Source organism: Echinops telfairi, unplaced genomic scaffold (genome assembly GCF_000313985.2).
Source record: "Echinops telfairi isolate 266 unplaced genomic scaffold, ASM31398v2 ScPeMD7_2;HRSCAF=8, whole genome shotgun sequence".
NCBI classification, from domain to species: Eukaryota; Metazoa; Chordata; class Mammalia; order Afrosoricida; family Tenrecidae; genus Echinops; species Echinops telfairi.
Window position 1 is genome coordinate 38593678 of NW_022103898.1, and position 7814 is coordinate 38601491.

Genomic DNA, 7814 nt, shown 5'->3' on the forward strand with positions numbered 1-7814 from the left:
ATGTATCTGATTCCTTTCATAGGATCTCTGCTAATTACTAATGATTGGCTTAATGATTTTCAAATGGATTAACCATGTATATGAAGAACTACAACACTTCAAGTTTATATCAATCACAGGCAATAAATATTTAAACAACCTTTAGATGTATATATTTAAGACAAAATTATAACTGCACTAGTTGGAAAAGAAGATTATCTGAATATTCTCATGTAGTTAGAATAACAAACTTGGACTAATTGAATTTTGCATTAGCCAATTTAAATTTGCATCATATACTTTATTTTACTCAATGTTAATTACTCCCTATTTCTAATGTGTGGCAAATATTTCAAATCATAAACTTGTTTCAGAATAGAAATTTAATATCTGTTTCCTAACTATAGTTTGGAGAGAATAAATTAAGTATCTAGACTAACTTAACAGGATTATCTGACTTTTTACTGTTATTATGGCATAGCAATCAGGTAAAATACAAGCTTGGATTTTGCTTGATAGTTGCTCCTTTTGTGCAAGATTTATGTTTGTACACTAATCCATGGATTTAGAGCAATTGGCAGTTTTGTGGAAGATTTCCTTCAATATTCCTTGCATTTTATTGGTGTCGCATTTTGAGAATACAATAAAATACAAATCAGTTTTTTACAGCATGCATTTTCATCTGCAAAGATGGAAAGAAGTAGCAAAATATTGGTTGAGTAATAAACTCTTCTGTGTTTTCAAAGCATTTTAAACAGTAGACAATACAAAGACTGCTATCAATTTCTCTTACCTGTGTCTACTTTGCAGTGAGTCTTAAGGTACTGTACTCTTCTAGGTGACCTCAGTACAGAACAGGAGCATCTCTGAAATCAGGGAGCTCTGAGGCCTGGCAGGTTCCAAGGAATCAAAGAAAAGAGCTGGCTAGGTGGAACTAAAGCAGTGAAGAATTGTGGGAATTGTAGTAGAAAATAGGAGTGACAAAAAACAATAAGAGAAATCAATGATAAAATTTGAAATGCACAGCTCTTAATATTTGGTCTATGCTACTGTAGGGCTCATCTGTGGGAGGGATGCATGTAGAAGTAGGAGATGATTATAAAAGTACGATTACATTACCCCCATTCTCCTGGACTCATTACTTTAAGAAACGAATTGAATGTGCTTATGTTTTGGCTTGCAATATTGAAACAGCCTGGTACTTGTGGTAAAACTTGATCAAGAATTGTTTCAGCACTGTTTAATCCCTGCTCAGACTGCAGACTATCAGGATTAAAACTCTGTTAGCCTCTGTCCCAGATGTACAAAAGGGTGTACATCTGATGTTTACAATACAAAGATTCAACATATTAAATGTGGGATATAGCATTCTAATAGCTGGATTTCTAACTTTTCTTCAAAATGGTTAGAAAATGTTAGTGTAGTACAATAGATGGGAATTGAGAGCAAGACCTCTTTAGCCAGGACGTGTATTCGTTTCTGAATCCTCAGGTGATACAAATAGTTAAGGCATCTGATTGCTAACTAAAATGTTCGAGGTCTGAGGTCTACCCAGACGTTCCATAGCATAAAGGACTGGTGATTCACTTCTAGAATGTCAATGATTGGATACCCCATGCAGCATAATTCTACTCTGATGCACACAGGGTTGCAATAAATTAGAATAAAGTTCACAGTCACACCGTGGCAACTGGGTAAGTGGTAATATTCACTTCAATTTGCACTCTATCCTTTCATCTGTGTGCCACTGTGGAGAACTATTGATTACTGTTTATAATCATATTTCCAGTTTATGTTTTAGCTTTCACTTATACTACACAATAGATTATATATACATATACATTTTCCCCACCTACATGAGAGCCAACTAGGAATTCACATTTTTGACAGCTTCTGACTTCCTCTCATTCAAAATACTTAATTTAATTTAAAATGGAAACCTTAGCCCCACTAGAGTAAATATTCTCCAATGATTCTCAAGCATTAATTGAGCAAGTATTTATTACTCTTCTCCTGCGGGTACAAATCTCTGAGGCAATGGTAGCAGAGCTAATGGAGGGGATAGCAGGAGAAAAAGGTATCGCTCCTGGATTCCAAAAGCTCATAGTTTACAAAAAGGCTTGATAAATAATTTTAATTCCATGCAGTGATTGAGTGCTCTAAAGAAAAGTGTTCATGAAATATAATTGTTATGGACAAGCACAGGGCATCAACATCACTTCAAGCTCATCATGGTAGGCCTGGGAAGCTTTACCAAAGAGGATGACACCTGAATTATAAACTGGGGGACTTTATGAAAATGTAGAGATGGTTGGTGTCTGTGGAAAGAACAACTGCTTGATACTCCTTTTTCTTGCCTGTTCAATGAAAGCCACAGGTAACCCTGGAGGTGTCCTTTTGACTTCTCCCCTCACCTTTAGGATAAAATTACCAGAGGTTCAGCATGATTTCTACCTGCCCTCTCCTGCTTAGTGGTAGCTCTGTTGACAAAGTGGTGAAGTGTTGTGCTGCTAATCTCAGAGTCAGCTGTTCGAAACCTCCTGACGATCTCAGGGAGAAAGACAGGGCCTTCTACTCCAGCAAGAATTAGTCTCAGAAACTCACAGGGGCAGTTCTGTCCCGGTCTATAGGGTCTCTATGAATTGGTATCGACTTGGTGGCAGTGAGTCTGGGTGCTTTGGCTGTCCTCCCTGGGACCCTCGTGACTCAGGCAGGCTCAAAGACCCTAAACTAATTCTAGTTTGGCTAGCATTAGGGTGACTTGTTTTGTGTTGGCCATTTCAAAACAATTCACATAAGTTATGCTTTCTGATTTCAAAGTAAATATCTTAGGTAACCAATGTTTTAATATGTGCATGATTGAAGATCTAGAGGGTGTAGAAAGGGACAATGATGGAAGATTTTTGAACCCACAGGGTCATTTGAAATTCAACAACACTGATATTGAGGAAACACTCCCTAGCAGTGTTATTATTCATGAAAGAAGATGTTGAACTGCAGAATCAAACAGTACACTTTTCTTGACATTCTTCTCTTCTGACTTGATTCCAGGACGATAATTTATCTTTACTAATTTTAAATGCACCAGCTAGAATTAATGCATCTTGGTTTATCCTGATTTTGAATGAGCTATTTTTAAATCCCTGAAGACCTGGTCTTTATAAAGATAATTGACAGAAGATGAGTGGCTAACATTAGATCACAGTAACCAGACTGACCAAGCTATAATTCAGAGCCTAAGAAAGAGATTTGTTGTTTTTCAATAGAAGCAAATCCATGGTTATAATTTGGACTTATTTATTAAATCTGATCAAATAGTAAATTCATAATTTGAAAAAGAAAACATAATTTTATATCTGTTCTTAAGGAAGTAGGATTAAATAGGGTTTTTTTTAAATCGTTTTACTAGGGGCTCATACAACTCTTACCACAATCCATACATACATCAATTGTGTAAAGCACATCTGTACATCTATTGCCCTCATCATTCTCAAAACATTTGCTCTCCACCTAAGCCCCTGGCATCAGCTCCTCATTTTTCCCCTCCCTCCTTGCTCCCCACAATAGATAGGTTTTTAATATATATATATATATAGTCATGTATGCATGTATATGCCGTCTTTTATCTCTCAGAGAAGGGAAAAAATCCAGTGAATTATTAAATGTCATCTTAACATCAAACCACAAAATGAATACTGTTTTTTCAATATTCTCAGATTTAAATATCTACAACTTCCATACTCTTTCTTTACATATTAGTAAAAGGTATTGAGTTACACATTGTACTCTAGAGTTCTAGGTACTTAACCTCTAACCAAAGGGCTCTGGAGGAATAGTGGTTAATTCTTTGACTGACAATCTAAAGTTTGGCTCTAGTGGCTATGTGGCAGATTGAGGTAGGAGTCTGCTCCTGTCAAGATTTACAGCTGTAGAAACCCTAAAGGGCAGTTTTTATAGCCTGGGAACCCTGTGAGGCCCTTCTATACCATCCTCCAAGGTTGCTGTAAGGTTGCCTGATTCGTAAGTCAGGATCAAATTCATGGCAACAGGTTTACCGCTGAACTTTTATTTTTTTCAAAAAGGAAAAGAAAAAATGCTGGCATTAAACTATGCATTTGAGTCCCCTTTTCCAATAATATACCTTACTTCAATTGCACTAATTAATGAAAATTGATGTACTTTTTGTGACTCACAAGTACAACTAATGTACTTGGTACTGAGTCAGAATTTGAAAGTTATCAATCAAAACATTGGAAGAAGAATTCTTGGCGCTACCATGTTGCAATCAGACCAAAATCTAATGGAGTATGGTTGAGTGGACAGTGCTTTCTTCTTTAATTCTTTTTGGATTTAATTGTAAAATAGATATACACATTGCTACCAATGATTTTACAATTCACCAAAAAACAGAAAATCCATCATATCACTTCCACATTCTTCCGTTGCTCCAACTGAATATTTTTGGAATGCTTTGTACTATTATCATGGCTACATTTTGATCCCACAGTGAGGTAAGCATACTTGTATTTTAAATATCTGTTCTTATAATGTTGTTATTAGGTGTGACCCCGTCACTTCTGTACAATAGAACACAGCACTGTCAGATCTTGCACCTTCCTCACATCTTTGCTATATGATTTAGACCATTGTTGCAGTCATTTGGACAGTCTATCTTGATGAGGAACTTCCCCCTTTTCACTGACCCTCTACTTGATCAAGTGTGATCTTTTTTTCTGGGCCTGTTTCCTCCGGATAGCATGGCCAGAGCACAGGATACAGTCATGCCATTCTTGCTTCTACCTTGCCTTTTGGCTGTACTTTCAAGAAAGAGTGATTTGTTCTTCTAATTGTCCGTGGCATATTTATCATATCCTTGATGCCATTCCACAGCTACTTGGATTTTCAGTCATTAGTGTTAAGTTGTGTCAAATCCCTTCTGAAAATGGTTTCCACATTCATGTGGGGGTATTTCAAATCATGCTTTGCACTTATGGAATTATTTAAATTTCTTTGTCTTCAACTTTTGTTTACATATGAATGGTTTGTTCTGCAAACAAACCCTGCCCTTGTTTAGGCAAAAGATGTTGAGCATTTCCATTGACTCTGTCCAGAGATGATGTTGATTTGATTTCTTGAAATGTTCATGTTTATTATTGATACATATATTCTTGAAAAAAAGGTTCTTGCAATGGCTTTATGGTTGTCTTGTAAATTTCTATTCTGTACTTTAGGATGAATCTTGACTCTTTTCTTTTTTTGGCTGCTATCAAGGGCTCAAGTAGAAAGAAAATGTTTTGAAAATGATGATGGCAACAAATGTACAGATGTACTCGACAACATGGATTTATGTATGGATTGTGACAAGAGCTGTATGAGACCCCAATGAAATGATTTTAAAAAGATAATCAATATCTTAAATATTAGCTGAAATGGATTCTCACAGGTACTGACCATTTTGAAGTGGGCTAACATATGCTCTATAAATTGAAGTGGAATGGTTTATTTTTCACCTACTCAGGAGTCTGAATGGGTTGTCTTTATTTTTCATTGTCCAGCATTCTCGTGCATTTGAGGAAATTGAAAATACTCTGACTTAGATAAAGTGCACCTCAGTCATCAAAGGGACGGTCTTGCTTTTTAAGGGTTTAAGGAGGTTTTTTGCAGCTAAGTTGCTTAATTCAATATGGTGTTTAATTCCTTAATTGCTGTTTCTGGGTGAATTGACTATTGATCTAAGTAGAAGGAAAGCCTTTACATGTTCCATTTCTTTATCATTTCTCCTTTGCTACTTATGGACCCAGTTGTGAAGCCTCTCCTGTTTAAGTGTAATCTATATTGAAGGCAGTAATCTTTTACTTTCATCATCAAGTGCATGGAATTGTCTTCATTTTTTGACAAGTAAGGTTGTGACATCTTTCTCTTTCAGATTTTTAATTAGTTTTCTTCTAATCCTGATGGAATATTCTTCTTCATATCATTCAGCTTTGGATTGGATGCAGATTGAATAAGCTCTGCCACTCACCTTTTTCAACGTAAACCATGCGATATTCTCTTATTCTACTAACAACGGTTTCTTGATCTACGAGTTTTTTATGAGAACAATTAAGTTCTGAAATTTCCATTCTTCATTTTGTTATTTTGTTATTTACAACTCTTATGATCCACAAAGTCATAGGCTTTGGCATAGTTAATAAAACCCAGGAAAACATCTTTCTTATATTCTCTGCATTCAACTCAGATTCATCTGACATTAACAATGTTCTCTTTAATTTCATGCCCTATTCAGAATTTGGCTTGACATTTTAGCAATTTTCTGACAATTAATAGTTGCAACGGTTTTTTAATCATTTTCAGCAAAATTTGCTAATGTGTTATTTTAATGATATTGTTCAATAATTTCCACATTTTTGTTGACATTTTTTAAGAATATGGAATTATTTTAATTTGTTTCACATAATGACGTAACACACATGCTGAGATTTAAATTCATAAATCACTGTTCTTTTTTGTTTACATTCAAAGGATTGGTGAATCCAGAAGAATTCCTGCAATCACTACATGAAGCATACCGTATCAGTATCTTAAGAGTTTATTCCAACCCATTTCTTCTTTTCTTCACTAAAACATCTTCATTATGTTGCTTGATGAGATAGGCCCTCAGGAAGATTGTGGTGCCCAAGGTCAGCCCAACTTTCAGACAATCAGGTTTGCTATTTATTGGCTTTTGAATGTAAAATTTTGACCTCGCGGAAAACCACACGGAAGCTGGGCCTGGGTCAGCAGCCAAGAGAAAGGGCGCAGGACCAGGGCGCTGCCCTCTTTCCGACTTGGCTCCGGACCTCCCTTCTTTATAATAGACATAAATGTAGATATCTTCCAATCAATGGGCCTCCTAGCTGTCTTCCAAATTTCTTGACATTGAAGAGTAAATGCTTTCAAATTGAAGTTCTTTTGTGAAGTATCTCAGTTACTATTCTAGAAATTCCTGAAGGCCTGTTTTATGCAAAATCCAGCAGAGTGGACTGAACTTCTTTCAGCACCTGTGGTTCTTGAAATTATACTGCTTCTTGAAATCGTTTAGCATAAACTAGTTATTTTTGGCACATTGCCTCTCTATTCCCTCCTTCTTCTTTTCATATTTTCTGTTATTTATTGTTTTATCCATAGAATCCTTCAATATTATAACTTAAGTCTTGAGCTTTCTTTTCAATAATTTCAGCTCATAAAATGAAAATAAAGTTAATTAAATAAGAAAAATGTATTTATTAGTTTCTAGTGAATATTATAGCAAATTCCACAAACTAGGTGACATAAAACAACAATAATTTGTCTCTTCACAATCTGTGGTTGGTCAGGCATTCTTATTAAGTACAACTGGGCTAAATTCAAGATTTCACCAGGACTTCAGTGCATCAAGACACAGTGAGGGAGAACCTATTCTTGCTTCTCTTAACTTATGGTGATGTGTGGCATGTATTGGTTTGAGCTGCATTATTCAGTCCTAACCCGGTATATTCAAATATGTCTCTTCTTTGTTTTCACATGACTTACTCTGTATGCCACCTGTCTCTGCTTCTCTCAGGTAAATGCATCTGAGTTGCACTTAGGACTCACCATCTCAAGATGTTTAATTTAACTACATCAATAATGATTCTTTTTCCTTATTATTTAACATCACAGGCTCCAGGGCTTACGCCTTGTATCTTTTGAGGAGGGTAGGACATTGTTTTTCTTTCATATTCTTCCTTTGTACCCTCTCATGGTCGATAACCAAAGTAATGCCAACCATTTAACTCAAACCATCCAACATGCCCTTCAAAAACTGATAAATGAGA

General features: G+C 35.8%; 1 pseudogene; it reads right to left on the minus strand.

Moving 5' to 3' along the window:
- Positions 1 to 6568: 6568 nt before the first annotated feature.
- On the minus strand, positions 6569 to 6840 carry LOC101639713 (annotated as a pseudogene).
- Positions 6841 to 7814: the final 974 nt, after the last annotated feature.